The sequence below is a fragment of the Metopolophium dirhodum genome, chromosome 9 (genome assembly GCF_019925205.1).
Source record: "Metopolophium dirhodum isolate CAU chromosome 9, ASM1992520v1, whole genome shotgun sequence".
In the NCBI taxonomy this organism is placed as follows: domain Eukaryota; kingdom Metazoa; phylum Arthropoda; class Insecta; order Hemiptera; family Aphididae; genus Metopolophium; species Metopolophium dirhodum.
Window position 1 is genome coordinate 20,709,634 of NC_083568.1, and position 21,312 is coordinate 20,730,945.

Below are 21,312 nucleotides of genomic sequence, written 5' to 3' on the forward strand. Positions count from 1 at the left end.
ATTTTGTTTGTATAATGTATTTTGCATTAACAGTTTTAGGACTGCATGGCGCAAGCCATATTAATGATTATTATATTAATAAACAATATATTGGGTAGAAATGTAACGAAAGTAACGCGTTGCTATAAAAACTTTACTTTGTTTGTAACGCGTTACGTAATATTTCGTTATTAATAATAATAAAATATTACAAAATAATTTTGAATACTTTTGAAAAATAATTCCTATAATATAACGTGTTACCGTTTCGACTTTTCGAGTACCTATTGCGAATTTAAAAATAATAATAATAATATTGATATTACTATAAATGTCTATAATTTATTCTGGTATCAGGTATACAAATAAATATATTTGATTTAATTTAATTTTAACTCGTCGCAATTCCATTTTTAATAAAATAAAGACATGTCTACTTTCGTAAATTAGAAGAAAATATATAACTAATATTAATTAAAATATTTGTTTAGTTAACTTTACTCGAAATTCATAGAACGTTTCCTATGAATTATAGGTAGGTCGCGTAGAATGGTGTTATTATATTTTGTGTAGGTACGCATAAACACAAATGTATGTGCATAGCATGTAATCGTGGATTTTTCCAAAAATGTTGTCTACATTTGAACTTCAAACACTAGCTCACAAAAAAATGTGTTGCATTCTATTTTCAATATTTTAAAAATTTTAATTTCTGTAAGAACCACTTATGGTAACATTAATTGTTTATGAGCGTTTGAATTTAAAATTTTTAACGAAGTTTCATCTATTATTTTTTGATTTTTTGTTGTTATTCAAAAACGAATAACCCTAGGCACTTGAAATTTTCACCAAATGTTAAAATAACCATTCTCCATACATGTTAACATCTTTTTGAGATATTTAAATACATAAGAAATTTTTTTAAATTTTTTAAATTATTTTTCAGTTAGAAATTCATACAATTTATTTTTCATAAATAAGATTAGACATTTTAATAGAAGGTTTCCAATAACTTTTTTTACCTTAAACAAAAGAAAAAGTTCACCAAAAAGTCACACTTTTTATATCCATGAGATATTTTCCATGTTTATTTATAATATTGTTTTAACTGTTATTCAATTTGATTATTTATACAAGTATGCTAGGCTGACACAACGTCTCCACTCAGAATCGTTTTTTGTAAAAGTACAATTATTTAAAATTGAATTCAAATATAACACATTGATTACAACGACATGCTCGACAACTACTGTTCAGCAAAGTGGCTACCACTTGTTCGCCTTTTTTAATATTTTTTTAGTTTTGAGAACAATTTTGTATTATTTAATAGTGTAAATAATACCTACCGTAGTCCAAAATATTATTTTAATGTTTATATATTATCTTATCTCGTTTTCTGATATTATTTGATAAATCTATTATAGATTATCTATAATAATATATATTACATACATAACTATATTAATTAATTATTAATATAGGAATAATATTAGTTCTGTGACATCCGCATGGTTATATGTGTAATCTAACCTTTATTTAAAATGTTATTTTATATTTCTTAAAAACTTTAAAATATCTCAAACATATTTAACAATATTTAATATTTACGATACATTGAAGAGGATAAACAATTTCAATCGTAATTAGGTACTGAATTATTTACTTAAAGTCTTAACAGTCTAAAGCTAAACTAATATGAAATCATAAGCTTGCGCATGATGATTAAGTTTCAGTCCATTTTAATAAAGTAAGTTAATAATCTACTATAGCACTAATAATCATAGGGGTCTTTTACAAAGCCGCTCTTAAATCTCTTTATTCATTTTTAGATTCTGAGTGTAGCGGAGGATCAGATTTATTGGTTTTACAATGATGTGTATTAGTATTTTTTTTTTCTATGGACGCTTTTTTGAGTTAGAGTAAACTTTTTCCAAAAGTTACGGTCAGTCACTCTATGTCTCTATAGATAGGAAATTTACAAATATTATTATCCCTTTGAAAATGTTCAGGTGATGCATTTTAAACATAAAACATAATATATTATCCACAATTACGGCTCAATCTCAGTTTTAAAACATTTCATAAATATATTATAATATTATGATTTATGGACTGGTAGGTAGGTATAATTCAACAAAATATTATTTTATATTATTTTGAATGGGGCCCCATAATGTGTAACGCCAGCCTTGCAGTGACCCACTTGTAACCTGCTGTACAGCAGAGCGACACCAATTTTTTTATAAATGCGTTTATGAGGTGATTATCCCTTAATGATGAAAAATAATTTAATAATTAATCCATAGTATAGTTTAAACTTAAATTAATTGCAATGTAATTGAAACAGTCATAATGATAAAATACCTTATATAGGCAAACATTTTATATTTTATGTTAAAACAAAAACAGAATATGAATAAATGTGTATCAAATATACGTATTTAGTTTAAACGGATGTACAAGTAGTTACATCATGAGCGTTTAATAATTAAAATGTTAAATAGTTTTCAATAATTCTTATTAACACGATAATTAATAGTGAATGGGAAACCAATATTCCAAGAGATAAAATATTTTTCATATTTAATGTTCAATCTTATCATACGCGGATAATAATATGACCTATTTAAATTTTCAATACATATATACAGGTATGATGTAATATTATAACATTATTCATTAAACAATAAATGTGTCAAATTAAGTGTTTTTACTTGTTATTACAATGTATATTGTATGATAATATACCTAGGTATCTATAGTTATTAATGGACAGAACATGATTTTTCACTTAGGTATGTGATTTTGATTGCACTAATAATCGTGCTAAACTATATTTATTAAAATTTACACCAATTTTGAATGCTGAATCATTTTAAGTACATTATTTAATAAACACCAATATTTACTTAAAAACACATTTAAACACTATTGAATATTAGTATTTAGTAGTCACTAGTCATTATACACTGGGAATTGATAAATAAAAGGTAGCTACTTGGTATGTGTCAAATCATCAATAATTATAACTATTACATTATTTAATTATTAGTATAATAATTAATAGGGCAGTAGAAATCGAAAATGGTTAGTAACCTATAAAAAATATTTATTTTACATCCTTTGATTTGAACAACAATATAAACATAGTCGTATGAGCTCCGCCTCAGATCTATTTGTTCAATAATAATATAGAAGTGAATAATAAATTAATATACCTATTATAATTTAATTTTAACGAAAATCCAATAGCTATAGGTTTTAACAGCTATAATATTTACTATACATTTCAAGATAAATTAATTTTCATACATTTTATTTAAACTATAAATTAACTTTTAGTTTTGTATTCTTGATCAGTATAACTCATAACATTTTAATAAATAATTATCGTACCCATATACTATGTTAAAAAATCTAGATACTTTCAGATTTGAAAAAACAACGAAAATCTCGTTGCCATGCACACGAGTGTTTGAAAAATCTACAATTCGTGTCTGTGTCACATAGTAAACCACTTATCAATATCAATTTCTTGCGATCATTACGAATAATTTTTCATTCTTCCGTAAGAAAGACCGTTCCAACAGTTAATACGTATTTCCGTATATTTATTATTATTCTGCATATTATATACTATCATCAGATTAATATTTTGGAATATGGTGCTATTGTATGGGATCCTTCCACTTATTGTGGTACGGATCAAATTGAAAGAGTACAACATAAATTCCTAAAATATGCAGCATTTATTTTAAGTATCGACCATCCACCTCATGATTATAACCCAATTTTAAATAAACTTGGTTTATCATCATTAGTTTATAGAAGAAAAGTTGCTAACCTGAAATTTTTCCGCCTACTAATTGATGGCTGTATTCATACTCCTGTCTTACTTTCCATGATTAACTTTAAACTTCCCTGCTCTTCTGTCCGTAAAATGTATCCATTTTTAATTCCAAAATGCAACACCAACTATTCTGAGAACCAGCCAATCTTTAGAATGATGCGTATGGCAAATAGTGGATCCATCATTTCTATAGTATTTGTTGTATCTTTTATTATGTTGTTCATGTTTTTAATTAAGTAAATTAGTAATTGTCACTATTTTATTATTGTTATCATAGTTAAAATTTAATTAGTATTATCATATTATGTATAATTATTGGGCTCAGCCCGTTTTGTTGATAAATAAATAAATATTAAATTTAATCAACCAATTATATCATCTATTTTATGGGAGATATTAAGATTATAAGATATTAAGAATAATATAAAAAAAATATTAAAATATATATATCTTGCATCTAATGAGAATAGATACTGACCTTTCCCAGATCCGGCTGAGTATATATGTTGAATTTCAAGTAAATCTGAAGGGTAGTTATCAAGATTACGAGTGCGGAAAAAAGTGACATTCATTTTTATTTATATAGAAGATTACTACATTTTATATTCACTACCTGAATCCTATGTATAAATGGTTTTCAAAAATGTTATTCTATGTTACAGTTTTTTTTTCAATTTAATTATCCAATTTAACACACGTCATGTGCCATGAAAGATTTAATTATTTAAGACGGCGCTCCGTGTAGGCAATTTAGGGTCAATATTTAATTTAAAATGGTACTGTGCGATTAAATATTATTTCGGTCATTCAAAATAAAATATAAATAAAATATAAATAAATATTGCATCACAATTTGTTTTTATGATTTCAAACTATGAACCAAGATATAATAAAATATAAGGTATATTTTAGTGCATATGCTTTAATGTTTAAACCACTCGTAATTGTGAATTTAACGCAGTTATTGCGGTTACAAGTCATTGACAACAACAAAAGAAAAACATTTATAGTATTGAAAATTAGAGTCGATTTTAATTTTAAACCTAGTAAAATAAAAACCCCTTGAATTTTTTTTTGAATTGAAAGATTTTTTTTTTATTATTTGAAAAACACAAATTATACGAAGTATTTAGAAATAATAAAAAAAAAAAAATTACCTACACCTTTAAGCTAAGCTTGTGGTGGTGCAGGGAGTAACAATAAACATCATTTTCTAGTAATTTAATTCAAAATACATAACAAAAAAAAATAATTTAAAAAAAAAAAAAAATAATAACAAATATTGTAATATAAACAAACAAAAATACTCTATATAAATACTGTACTTAAGATAAACAAAGACTTAGTTGACTAAATATAACATCGTTTACATATTTTTTAATGTTAATTGAATCGTTAAAAATATTTTTTTTTGTATCAATCGACAGAGAGTTAAATATAACAGGACCCAGATAATTAATAAATTTTTGACCAAAACTTGTATTTGTGAATAACATTTTAATATTAAATAATCTATCTTCCCCTATTGGCTTGTTATTCTGATTGATAAAGAAAAAACTAGATTTTTTATAAACAAACATTATAGCAGTTTTTTTGTACAGTAATTCGATCGGAAGCACATTAAACTCTTTATAGTTTGAAAAGGAAGACCCAATGAGATCCTCCTTTCTCAAACATATACGAACTATACTGTTTTGTTGTACCCTTAATGGTTGTAGAACATTTTTAGATGCACCACCCCAAATTACCATGCCATATTGTAATATAGATTGGTATAAAGAAAGATAAACTATCCTCATAGTATGCGAGGAAATTAAATATTTTAATTTATGAAATTTAAACATTAAATATCGCAATTTTACTAACAAGCTATTTATATGTAAGTTCCATTTGAGGTTACAGTCGAATATTAATCCTAAATATTTTATTCTATTCACAATATTGATTTTTGGGCAGTTACAAGTTGATGCATTTAAACATTCATGAAAAGAAAATTCTTCGAAAGGTGGTAAAATATTTTGTATTGAAAAGACCATAAACATAGTTTTGTTAAAATTCAAAGACAGTTTTTTGGTATTTAACCACTTAATTACATTCTTAAAATTTATTTCCGTTTTTTGTCTTACATTTTCCCAATTTGAATTTCCCTTAAAGTGCAAACATTATATTATGTTCGATTTCGCGGTCGAATTTCTGTTCGCGTTTCAACGGCCCGTTTACGACAAGCCAATTATTCTATAATTAATCGTAATTGTGCGTAAAGGCAAAAATTAATGATTATTGTGAGTCTATATTATATAATATTTATGGTACTCCTACTGTTATTTTGCTACGTATCTCTACGTGAAGCGAAGTAATAAAAATTTAATTTATGATATACCTTGTATTATACATTTTCCGGTCGTAGAATTTATAGAAGACAATTATTGACAATATTATAATTTACTAATAGTTATACGAGTCTCAATAACTGCAGTTTTCGTAATTTTAATGATTGTGAACATGTGGGTTAAAAAAAACGAAAAAATTTCTTATGGCAAAGAAGTTCGCACACTAATGATAAAATATATTACTTGGGCAAATTGTGACGCCGTTAAAATATATTTTCGTAATTTTATTCTTCGTTTAATTTTTACAGATCGTACGGTTATGTTCAAAATAAATCATGTCTAGCAGTAAGTCGTAGTCGTATAGTCGTATTCGTTGTTAGGTAGGTCATTTGTTCTTAAATATGGACTTCATAAATAAAATAGATAGAGACGGGAAGTTGTGATATTTGAACATAGATATTATATTAGTTATGAGTATGAATGCATCTGTGTCCTATATTCACTTCCTATAAAAGGTACTGAACATTAAATTACAATAAATTATATGTAGTTAAATAATACGTCACCCACCCGTGGGTAAATGTAAAAATAATAAATCGATTTAGAATTTATTATAATAAATATATAGGTAAGATATAGGTTATCCTAAATTGTATCTATGAATGAAAATATTATACACAGTCATTAAAAAAATACGGTGAACTCACTCTGGTTTATGGTATTTGTTGAATTTATTGATGTTTTGAATTTAATATTAAACCATATTAAATATGAAAATCGATTCTGATCAGAAAAATTATGTCGATGACGTCTATTTCTAAGGAAATAATATAATTTATTTTCATATTAGTAATACGATTCTATAATAGATATGTTAAGCAAATTATTAAATTTTTATAATAATATTTCATATATTATTTTTATTAACTTATAAGCCAATACCGACGTATAACATCATATAGCAGAAAGGTATAAACATTGTTTAAAGTTAGTCTATATATTTTGAAAGCTTCATTGACTATAATATAAAATAATGATATACGTAGTAGTGGTGAAAAGTTACAAGTTCCAGCTAGTTGCTTCAATTAATTTTTATTGAATTACATAGGTATAACAAAATAACTATAAGTTAAATCGTTCGAAAAATATAGTAATTTTTCGTTAAAATATCCAATTTTGTCAAATTTTGAACTTCAATGGTTCATAAATGAAGGTGCATAATATTATGTACCTTTGTGTTTTAGATCAGTGTTTCTCAATCTTGGGGTCGTCAACTTATTATTTAGGGTCGCGTATGAATTAAAATTCAACGTTTAATACGTTTTTTTAATTAAAAATAATTATAATATTATATGTATTTTATATTGTGAACAATGTACAGTACTTTTACTATTGATTATTAATAAAAATCTATACTCTATGCGTGTATATAAAAGAAATATATGCAGGGGGTCGCTAAGAAATTAAAATTCAAAAAGGGTGTCGCCACAGTATAAAGGTTGAGAAACACTGTTTTAGATCATTTACATTGCTGTATGATCATCTTATATAAGGAAAGTCATATTATATTATAATAATATTATTTATAAATTTTTTGAATTACAAACAAAAATTGTATCATACATAAATATAATATATACAATGATATTGATTACAAAGATTGATGGCCTTTAACTATAGTTAATAGTGGAAAATTATTATATGTAATAATTGTTTGGCTGTACCAAGTTTGATATCGTTTAAAGTAACTTGGTCAGTTAAAATAATAAAGTAAAAAGTATATAAGACTTATAATATGGTATATTATATTTATTCAATTTTGATATATTATGATAGAATACCAACTGAAACCACTGCAGGATTTTTGTAGGCTGGTATATTGGTCAAATACTACCTACCTAACTAAATTTAAAGGAAAACTGGGGTGGAACATGTTTGTAGTGAATCACTCTGTACTTGATAACATTGTATAAGTGTTATAATGATATTATATATTTATATTTATTTTAATATTTTATATTACTATACATTATTACACTCATGATGATTGTATATGATAATATACAATCATTTATATTTACATTTATACACAATGCATACAAATAGTCTGTTACTGTCTTTTACTGTATGCTATAGTACTGCGGAGCGACATTTTTTTTTATGGAAATTTAGTGGTATTATTCAAAGTTAACTGAATACTGTACAGATGATGTACCTACACATATTATTATCTACCTATAATCTGAACTTATATATTCAATTGTGATTTCTCTTACCCGAGAATATCCCAAGAATATATTACGTTGTACCTATATGTTTGTACAGGAAACTATACAGGAAACCCGTCGTAAACAAAACACTGCGAATAAAAAATGTCCATCTAAGACAGGTATCCTTATTAAATACTCAAAACTGAGTTGCATCAAATAAGTTGTTTAAATTGTTTTGTTTATAATTCAATACTATAATATTGCTATATAAAAAAAAAAAAATTAATAATAAATTATAATATAATACAAGACTAAAATTATTAATTCTTAAAATTATTAAAATGGCACTGAAATAAGTATACTTACAATTGGTAAATTACAGATGGCCGTGATTCGGTGTGCAGGTTACCGATTGCGTTAAAATTTTCCACTAATGTACATTCTACTTCATTAATCTCCAGCAATTCATGAGGTTTTCTTATATCCAATGTTCTTCCTATCCACTAGGTGGGTGTACATCTTGATGCATACAAATTTACGATGGTCAGTTAGCATCAACTGTATTATAGATATGGTACATAATTATTTTAAATATTATAAACAAAAATAATAATATTCATTGCATTTTTTAACCTAGATTTACTCAAAATTGATCAAGATTTGTTTAAAATATGGTAATTTTTACTACGACTATCTTTAGGTTACAATGGTTACATACTATACACTTATAGTTTATACGTATATAAAATATATTAAATAATAAGTATGGTTTATTATAATATGACATAGGTACCTAAATCACTGTAATAGTCCTTAATTTTTTTTTCAATTACTACTACCTATTGTAACCAGACAAATTCTGTATGACATAATGCTATTATTGCTGCCCGATGTAAACATGGTAACGAAACTCGGTTATATTGAACAACGTATAGTAGTTTCCTTGCTCCACTCAGAACCTAACATATTTAGTACAATATTTTGATTAATTGGATTAAAAGAAAACAAAATGTCATTAAATATAATTTACTCTTTCAAAAACAATGTTCTACGCTTTATCTAATATTAAGTAGGTATATGAAATGTACTATGTACCGGCGTACGTAGGGTCTTAGTTCGGTTAGGGTTTTACCTGAGTAAATAATTTACATTATTTTTTCTAAACATTTTTGTAATATAACAAATTATAGTTAGTCTCAAATTTAGTCTACATTTACAGTGTTTAACCTGGTCATCTATAAAGCCTCCTCGGGCCGTGATAAACGTGGTAATAATCGATGAACGATGATACACCATCAATTATGGCAGACATTTAGCAATGTTCTAAATCAGCCAAAAAAAAAAAAACGAATCTATGATTACCGAAGTCTTTGTCATGTTCAACAATTTATTTTATATCTATTAAAAGTTACCAACAATTGATCTGTGTGTATCAAAATGGTGCAGGTAAATAAGATTTTTTTGTAGAAAACCTGACCGTAGATATCACCTATAACGACATCGTTTATAATGACATATTGGTAGTAACGACTTGACGTCGAACGTCCCAGCGAAATTGACTTACATTAATAGGCTATTTAAATGACATGGTTATTACGACACGATACTGTAATAATGACGTACAGACAAATTTGTAAAATTCTAATATGACATGGGTAATAATCGAAACAACAACGCATTATATTTTTTTGTATCTTTAAAAATATGTAAGTACCTATAATTTGATGATGTGATATAATTGTAAATACATACATGTAGATATAATATAGAAAATATATTATCGTGTAATTCAACAGTTTTTTTTTTTTATTACTTTTTGCTTATAAGAACTATCGGCTATAATGACTTGTTTTAAACGGCCACGTGATGTATCGTTATAGGTAACATTATCTATTGTATAATAAAGTTTAAAATAATTTCAGTTTTAATTAAAATTTAATATATTGTTTATGTTGATAAAAATAGTAGTTCTACACAGTCTTAGGAGCTGCGAAGACAACTTCACCACCTTACGATATTTTTGAATTTAGTACGAAAATCGCCCATGATTTTAATTTTGGACTTCAGCTTATAACAGTTAAAGGTAGGTATTCCGTACTATAATACTGCGTTACCTTTACTTGGAGACAATTGTGGTTCAAGTTTTTCATTTCCACCTCCCTACTAGTGGGGGCTTAGTGTTTATTAATGTATATTATATTAGCGCCGTCTTAATCGAAACGTTTAGCCCTCAACTGCTATGATATTATGTTAATTATAAAACAGGTTTAAATGCATATTTTTTTATTGTTTTTAATATAAAAGTCATTAAATTTCATTATAACAATTTAACTATTATAATGTATAAAAATTTGTCGGTATTGGAAGAATAAACTGTACCATATAATATAAATGTAATTATTCATGTACATTATAATTTATAAATATGCAGATAACCATTAAAAAGTTTTAAAAATGAATATCTATAAACATGAATAATTAGTCTAACTTTGATCAGAGGGAATTGTTTTTTATTATAATGAATTTTAGATTTTTGGTTCAAGAAACCCGATCACACTAATCGACCAAGGACATCTGGGACACCGGATGCAAATTTTAAGTCTGTCTCGATTTTAATCAACCTCAGCGTTTTTCACGAAAAAAAAACGAAAAATGAATATTAAAATGTTGTCGGGAAATATTTTCAATTTTATTCGGTATGATCCGATAAAAAAAATGGTGATCGACTGTGGTCATCTTGTTTCACAACGTCTGTGATTCAAAAGTCTCTTAAATTTTGCCTGTATGTGTTTTAAATGAATTTTAATCAAAAATGCTGATACTATAGTTAATAATTAAGTTAATATTTCATATTATTAACGTCTTATATATAAATATATATATATTGTAATTTAGCAAGACGTGTATTTTATTTCTGTTACAATCGATACCAATCAAACGATTGTTGTAAGTAGCTGAATCCAGATTTTTTTTTTTAATTGTGCCTTCGGCACATCTCGTGCACTGTGAAAAAGTAATCATGAACCTGAAACTATATATAGTATACTTTGCAAGTGTACCTAATGTATATTTGCATATTTTTTGTACTTTATATTCGTCAATATATTATTAAACGTAACCGCTGGGTTAGGTACTTATTTTCTCATGTAACTCATGTCATGTTTATGTACCTACCTGTTCCTATTTTTATTTTAAATAAAGCATTACAGATTGTATACAGAGTGTGTAACTGGAAGACCTGACAGATGAAATAACTTTTGTTCTAACAGATGTTTTAAAAGATTTGTATTTTAATATATAATTTATAGCCACTTTCACATTAATTTTATTTTTTAATACTGAAAATAAAAAAGGTGGATAAGTGGATGTCGCTCTGCTGTACAGTAGGTTACAAGTGGGTTACTGTAGTGGATGGTGTTAAAAAGAAAAACGATTCTGAGCGAAAATGTATGATATTACTAAGTATATTTGATGATATTATTGTGAACAAAGTAATTTATATATTATAACCTATTTACGTGAAGCCTTGTTTTCAATTTTCAATCTTTAGCTATAAAAGTTGAACATTTTATAAATTTTTAATTACAAAATAATTATTAAATTATAAATTTGATAAATATTATTCTTGGGAATTTCTTGACATGTGTTTATTTCTTAAATTATTTATTAACCATATCATTTTTACCATTTTTGCCATACGTTTAAGTAGCATCATTTCTATCAGGCTGCCTGTTACACTCTGTATATTAAAAATAAAAAATATTCGTAAATATAAATGGAATTTTAATTATTCTATAGGTACCCAAAGTATAAATTATAATAAGATAAAATTGTGTATACCTACCAGAAATTAAAAACATAATTTCATTATCTTTGGATTGTTTTCCGTATTAAAAATTCCGTATTAAGTGTTATCAAATTATTATTCATATTATATTTTTTATGTAAAAAACTTCAAGGTTTAAAAGCACGCACAATGATCTATAGTCTACTAAAGTAATAATCTATTATAGATTAATTTTTGTTTTGGGAATATAAACTATTACCTATTGACTTTTGCGTAATTGTATACTTATTGTCATAATTATTTGTGAGTGCATACTTCATAAGCCTAATTAGGTTGTGTTTTTCTTTTACTTAATTATAATAGGTATGCATATACAATTATAAGTAGGTAGGTAGGTTCTCGTATCTCGTTTAATTTTAATCGAGAACGTTTATTATCTCAATATGTCATGACGTTATAGTAAGTTATGAATGATTAATAAATTAGGTAATTTATGATGACCTAACATTTAGTAATTATCTGTACTTTAAATAATCTGAGTGACTTATATAAGCTCAAAACAGATCATAATGTACCCGTATGTGAAGAGTGACAGTGATATTTTAATTGACACGTAAATGTTTCACGTAATTGATTCATCAAGCATGCCGCCCCATTTTTACTTTTAATAACCAACTTTTTCAAATTCTGATTTTTGGAATTTTTAAATACACTTAAATACCCTTGTTTCAAATACTTTTGATTTTTATGTACTACCGACCTTAGAAGTGTCCAATGGCGATACAAAGTCTGTTTTTCTAAACAAGAACCCCCTTTTTTACTCTAAATTATTTTGGAGATAATTTTTTTGAAAATGTTTTTGTACCTTATTTAAAATTTGAAGAAGCATTTTCTCAGTTATTAATATGTTTACATCTTATGCTAATGCTAATAATAATACTTAAACATGTTTAATATGTATATGTAATATATTGGATATATAGTATGTATTATACTTGTACTATTTTTTACAAATTATAAAATATACTGATAGATTATTATTAATTATTAAAATTTTTAAATCACCATATAGCCCCCAATATCTTCTAATCCCATTATCTTGGATCTATTATCCTTAGTACATAAAGTTAAATAACTCAAAAACTTCTCATACGAATATTTATTTTGATACGTCAACATTTTTAGAAAAATTATCAGCCAAATATAATATTCAGTCTAACGGCGCTGTCAATTGAAGAACAGAACACTGCTTAGGTAGTAGGTACCTACCAAATAATCTCAATAATTTTAAAATAATATGGTCTTTAAGTATATTTAAAAATTCCAAAAAATCAGATTTTGAACAACTACACCATTGAAAGACAATAGGGTGAGCATAGTTGGTTAATCACCCTGTATAATGTTTATGACATATAATATTGTGTTTGTGTTAATAAGTACTATACAGTATAGACACACGTCCATGTACGCATAAATTTATATTCTATGAACGTATTCATAAATATCCAGACTTATAATATATTATTTACATTTATTTCTATTTTTTGTTCAATACTTTTAAAAACAAACGTATTTATGTCCTTAACACTTTGATTATTTAAGACGTATTGTGCAAGGCAAAGTATACTCGCACACTGTGTAATGCAGTTATATCTCCGATAAGGTTATAAAATGCAATATGCATTTCGTAACCATATAATGATTTGTCTCACCATTTATCCAATTTTTGATCTCGCTGCCTCGGCATATTTATTTGTATTAAAAAATGACCTATTCTTTTTGCTCACCACTCACGTTGTTGTTACAGAATATAATAACGACCACCTATATACTACTCATAAAATAGTATTATTTTTTTTTTTGGTATAATGCTATTTATAAAAAAACCTTATTTAGAGTAAAAATAAAATTGATCTTATCGTTTCATTAAAAATAACGCTAAATAAAATAATATTTACTACTTCTCTGAGTCTTATACTTTGGGCGTATTAGTCGAAAGAAATATTTATAGCCCTTTGATGTTTACAAAAATAACAATATATACTCACTCATAAACGTACACTTATATACTTGTTTTCCTCTTAATCATGTACAGCTGTCATGCACGGTCTCGTGGTGGATATAAAATATTAATTGGAAAGTAACAAAACTTCATACGAAAACACTTTTAGTTGAAGTCAGTTCAAGATTATAAATATTAAACGAATTTCAAGAAATAAACTGAAGTATATCCATAGTATAGTAAAGTTAATAATATTAGGTACGATTATTATTTCTCTGAAGGCGCTATAATATCTTGTTGGACAAGTTATCACCATAAAATATAGTATAATCTCTCGGGATGTCACTCAATTTGAACGCAATTTATATTTTCAAATTAATTGGTAAGAGATTCGTTTTATATTTCAGTTTTGTACCAACAAAACATTTGTTATATAGGTACCTCCTCGTATAGATATTATAAAAAATATTTAATCAATATGTGTACCTACCCAATAATAATAATATTCTTTGCAAGCATAAATTATGATACAAGATAGCTGCTGTGCCACGGAGGTGAGGTACCCGTCTAGGGGCTAGTTTCGATCACTTCGGCACCTACAGGAAGTGGTGCGTTAATGATATTCAATTTTTTGAGAGTATTACAAAAATCATCACGAGATAGAATATTTTTTATTTTCATTTTAAATTCAACATTGCAAAACCAATAAGTATACCTATCTATCTTAAACATTCATATTAGTTAATAAGCTGTTTCGTATAACTGTGAACATTATTGTGTACATGTACGTCCTACATAATACCGTTAATATGACTATATTCCATATAATAAATTATAATTAAAATGTATCACAAAGAAAAATATCATATAGACGGTTTGCTTGTAAAACAAACGTGCCACACTTATCTACATTCGCGGTATTGTATTATAGATGATAATATTATAATATATTATACTTTTTGAATAATTTATAGACAAATAATTTAAAATGCACACGTGAAGCAGAAGTTTCGCAAGTTTCGATTCATATCTCGATCCTGACGCAGATGGAACAATTTCATAAGACCGGTGGTAATCAATAATAATTATTCTTCTAGTACGAGTCTACGACGACGACGCTTTGTGGATCTCGAGAGCTCGGGTGAAAAATAATGCCACGACAATCATTATAGGTAGATAGGTAGATAGGTAGGTAGGTAGGTAGGTAGGTATAGTGCATGCATTTGAATGCGTATAATATTTAAAGTTCTCATAATCATTTGTTTATTGTTTTGATCTTGCTGACAATCAGAAATAAAAAAATATACAGACGGCGGTGGTGGAATGCATATTATGTATATATTAGATTTGCTGCGTTCCGTACTGACTAGAAAAACTATTGTACTGAAATATTAATAGTGTCATGGAAAGTAAACAGACAAGGTTGTCTAGATGTCAATGGGCAAAATATCTCAGCGCCTATTTCGTAGCATAATAATATTCGTGTTTTTATTTATTTTTTTCCACTTGGTCGTCTAGCTCGGTGATATTGTTTTTTTAAATATTAATATTATTATATTTTTTTCTACGACGTATTCAATATAATATATCGATCGATACGATTGTCCGCTGCGTCTGCGTCGTCGTCTCGCATTTCATCCGGTAGACTTATTATTCGTATGCATCTGGACGAAAAAATAAAAAAAAAAATTACACATGACATATAATATGTATATATGTATATCGTATACTATTTTCCAATTAGAGTAACAATAGTCTATCCGTCGCCCATCGGCCGGTGCTCTAAATCGCATTGTCTAGACTCTAGACTATGCCGATTATGCGGCCGTCACTGACGCAACGCGTCGTACGCCAATGCAACGTTGGATTATTATACAATATTGTTGATACACACAGAACACAGTGATTTGTTGTTCCGGTTTAATATAATGCATATTATGTCGATGTCGTTTTGTCTAGTGCTTATCTAAAACCATTATTATATAATAGTGTCTGCCCGCAGAGTTCATTTAAAAATTTATGTACGCGCGAGGGCACCCGGTGCTGCATCAGACGCACACGAATTTACATTACGCGCTGGAGTCAAAAATCATTGTTTTAGATCGCTCCTAGCATAACATTAACCGCTTGCACAGCAGCATTCTATGAGTGGTGTTTTTACTATTGTAATAACGACATAACAATAAGATTCGATTTTTTTGCAGTCTGTAACTATTTTAACGATTTGGAGATTAAAAAAAAGTCCTCGTTCTATATTATATATTTTTGAAAAAACAACAAATCTCCGGGACACACTCCCCAATTGCCTCGTCGGTATATATACGCTGATGGGTAGATATATACTACCTATAGATAAATATGGTCTTAAATCTCGAGACGAAATCTCATATATGTAATACTATAAATAAATGTAAACAAAAAAAAAAAGTTTTTAAAATTTTACCTATGAAAACAAAAAACGTCAATTGCATACATTATTATTCATTTTACCTTCACTTTTTTGTTTGGTTTTTTTTCAAGCGAATAGAAAAAGCCAATAGGTACCAGGTACCTACATAATAAATTTAATTGGACGGTGCATGGGTAAACGGGAATAATTCAATTTTGGCCTTTTTTGATTGTTGCGCTATCTATGAGAAGGTTTTTTCGTTTCCTGAAAAGTAGTGGCATTACTATTTTATTATTAATACTAGTATCAGTAGTATCTATAATCAATGGTAGTGGCTTAGAACTTAAGAGTATTTACGCTTTTATTCCCACGCGCCGTCTAATTATTGTAATTGTAGTTTGTACTAATGGCTTGAAAAAAAATACTTTCGACATGTACCTACATATTTTTTAATCAAGTTATGTTAATTAAACTTAAATTAAAAAATGTACACTGGAAAAATATTCAATCAATATTATTACGCACACTATATTAAAGCCATAAATACGAAAACAACCAATTTATTATACCCATCATAATTGAACGGCAAATTCTAAACCACAGTGCCGAATCTAGAGGGGAGGGGCAAAGTGGGTATCCTTGCCCCGAACGTTGTTGGTATAAGGGCGTTAAGGCGCTCTTAAGTTTATGAAAAATAAAAAGTCATTGACATAAAATATGTATAAATTGTACGTACTTCCAAAAAATTATAATAGGTACCTATTAGCCATTACACGGTCATTCGTTATTTAACACGTCGAATTCAGATGTCAACTCGTAGGTGACACGAGTAACTCAGTAACTGAGCGCCCATGGCCGGTGTCAACGTTGGCACTTGATTTTTGTCAGGAAAATTCAAGGATTATGATGGATATAAATTGATTTATTCATAAAGTGGCGTATTCCTAGAAAAGGAACATTTTGTCCAAAATCACTTTTTTTCAACTTAAAAATACAGTGCAGAAGATTACATGTAGACATTTTAAGAAGAAAATGTTCGATATCAGAAATTGATTTATCATTGTTTTACCTATTTGCAATGGTAAATCACATAATATTAAAAATTAGGGAAACAAAAAAAAGAGCTGTCCTGAAAAATTAGAAAAATGTAAAAGATTTGTTTTGAATTAAAACACCTCAATTTATTTTTAAATACAGAAACCAATGGTAATCAATTTTAACACCAGTCAAATTAAATTATACATTTTTATTTAAATTTAATAAATTTATTCAAAGTTGGGATATTTAAAACATTTTGTACTGAACTCTTGAGTTGATATTATAAAAAGGTCATTACTAATTTTTGAAATGTTCAGGTAGTAATTGAGCAAACATTGAGCTTTAAGTAAAAAACATAAACACTTACCGAAAACTCATTACTATTAGCACAGAAATACATTTGGTTTATCCTATTATAATTATTATCGAGGAAATAATATTCATGAAAACTTGACAATGTACCTATATTAATTCATTCGTGGTCATTGTATTGTCAGATTTTTTACATAATATTATATTCCAAAAAATCTTGTTGGGAAAAATTATAAATAATATTTATATATTTTATATTTTTATAACAATTCTTTCAAATACTTTCGAGTACCTAATATGTGCATATAATTAGTTCAAGTTTAGTATTCACATATTCTGTACTAAACCATGTGTGTCCTCCAAACATATTTTTTAATTCTGTTGCGGAACATGAAACTAGACTATTGGATCATCCATCTCCCGCTAATAGAATTCTAAAATATTTATAGAGTACTGAGTAAGGTTGGTAAGTGAGCTTTTGAGTGTAGGTACCCAATTTTCACGTAGGTACACACGGTGTATATGAAAACAATGGTTTCAACAAAAATATACTTTTTGATTTGTATTTAAACATTTTGTTTTGTGTTGACATCGACACACCCCGTACCACCACCTACGTAAGGGTGCTGCATTTTTATTAGCCCTGGGTGTCAAATTTCCTAGATCCGGAACTTCCAAACCCATAACTTGTCAGTGTATTCATGTCCACTTATTGATTCTTCTTGATTACAAGCAAATTGTAATTTCATAGCTAACGTATAAGCACATTTATTAATAATTTAGATTTAACAACATTTTAGACCATAGGTAAAACTGTAAAAGTACAATAATAGTATCTACAATATATACATAATACACTGTACATATTATTTACCTAATAATACATTTTTAAATGATTAAAAAAAACGTGTTGACATTAATTAGGAAACATATATTTACACCATATTATATTCTATTATAATAATTGCAACATAACAGAAACTATTTTTCAGTAAGTATATAATGTATGCATTATTAATTTTAACTTGTAAGAAATAAAATCAATAGATTATTGATAGTGAAAAGTTTATTTAAATTTAAAGTAGGTACCCAAACTTTCAAAGTGCATACAAATGCATTTTCATTGAAATGGAAATATCTGTAACATCTGATGACGCATATCCGCTACACGCGTGGTCCTATAAACAGAAAACAACTAAATTCGTTTAAAATAAGTATTATGTATAATTTACGTGACAATTTGGCACAACACTTTTGGACTAATTAAAATTAAAATAACGCAAATACTTGGACGAGCGACTGCAGTTTATCAATTTACGTCATATTATAGTCCAAGATTGAAAATTCTTGACGATATATTCACTGAAACGTACAAATAAATGCATACAAGTTTAAATACGATGCATATTAAATAATATTATAGTGACCCGGTTTTAAAAATAAAAATATGTATATGTATATGAATGCACAAAATACTATACAATTATAAAATATAAATACGCACAATGAGTCCAAGTATATAATATGCATGTTGTATATATATATTATCAGTGGCATGACGAATGGGTGGCCTGCAATAGAAAGGTGGGTGTGAAGAATATACAGGGACCCAGAAATCCACTGACCTTATAATATATTTTTTGTATTTTCTGTAATTAATTTTATTATTATTATACAAAATCTATTCATGTACACTGAGAGTCATGTGCGGGGTTGTTTACGAGTTAGGTAACTGGGCTGAAGTTGATGCAGTTATAAACTACCTATATGGTAACCTAAACTAAATAATACTTTTTTTTTAAATTTATTTTGTTTTAAACTATAATATAAAAGGCACCTAAATAACATGTTATTTCGTTATTTCAAGTTTATAAATAATACTAATATAGTATGCATCTTGTTATAGCTTTTTTCTACCACACTACACATTTGCACTGATATTGCTCCCAAACAGTTCACTGAAAATCGACGAACCAGTGGTGGTTAGTGCATATATGAACTAATAATATAGTTAGGTATATAGGTAACACATGTATATATGTAAATATATTATATAATAGGTATAACGACACGAAGTTGTTTAAGTGAGTCTAAGACGCAAGTGCATAACTTCAAACGACAACTCACGTATAATATTGTTATTTTTTTTTTCTTGTAAAATATTTAATAACTTTTATATAGCTGGAAACGCTTTGACCGCAGCCTACATTAGTGACTACGGCCAACCACCGAGCCACATCAAATCTTTTTTCAGCCCCTAATTGTGATATATACGCGTCAAAATTATAATAATAACTTTATATAAGTAACAATTTACAGTAAAAATGGTGATTCTCATTCAGAAAAAAGAAATGTATACACCACCAGAGAAATTTCTTTAAAAAGTTATATTTGTTATTGACTACAAAATGTATAGTAGGTATACCTACTTCAAAAGAGAATAATATTTTGGTGGTCCAAAAAATGATGCGGTACAATTATAACTTACGTATTTAAATATAAGTATAATACGCGTGACGTAATAAAAAAAAATCACACCGTCCGACGGGCTGCATCTAAAATATATATTATGCGGTATTTAGTAATTACTTCGTGCAAGTAAAATAATTATATGTATAAAAAACTTTAACTTGACTTATAAGTAATAAAAGCACATTTCTTAAAAGGTTATACACTTCTTCAGATGTTCGCATTATTAAAATTTTACTACAAATTGTTTCTGGGTAGATTGGTAATGGATAAAAATAAAAATATACACAATTGCATCGATAATTAATATTATTGGTAGGTACCGGCTCTGTAATTTTAAGTTCAAATTAGTGCATTATTATTTATTTATTTTAAAGTAACGCCTACTAGGCTCAAGTACAGATTGGTAATATACATAACAATATATCATGTATCAAAATACAAAAAGCTTTATATCTATATAGAATATCATAAAATAGTTTTACTAAACTGCAGTGTCGTCTATAGTGTATTTGTTAATGTATTTTTTTATAATTTACTTGAACTGGAAATAAATGTGTAAAAAACCTCACAATAAAATATTAATTAAATATACTTCAAATTGAATTGATTGTGTGCCACTTACCTATAAAAACTAAAAAGTAAACAAGTTAGTAATGCTCACTCTTGCGAACGTGCTGAATTCCCGGTTATTGTTATTATTCTTATTATTATGCAATAACCTATAGTTCGATAATATATAGAATTTATAAATAATTATTTGGTAACTTTTATATTTTAGTGCCTATTTTTTAATATTGGCTAGTATAAATTTACATATCTATTATAATATATAGCTAATAACCTTGGTTGTTGAAGTTATACCTATAAAAAAAAAATAATTATTTTATAACCTTTTATTCATTTTGGTACTTATTTGGTATCTATTTTTTAATATTAGCTACTA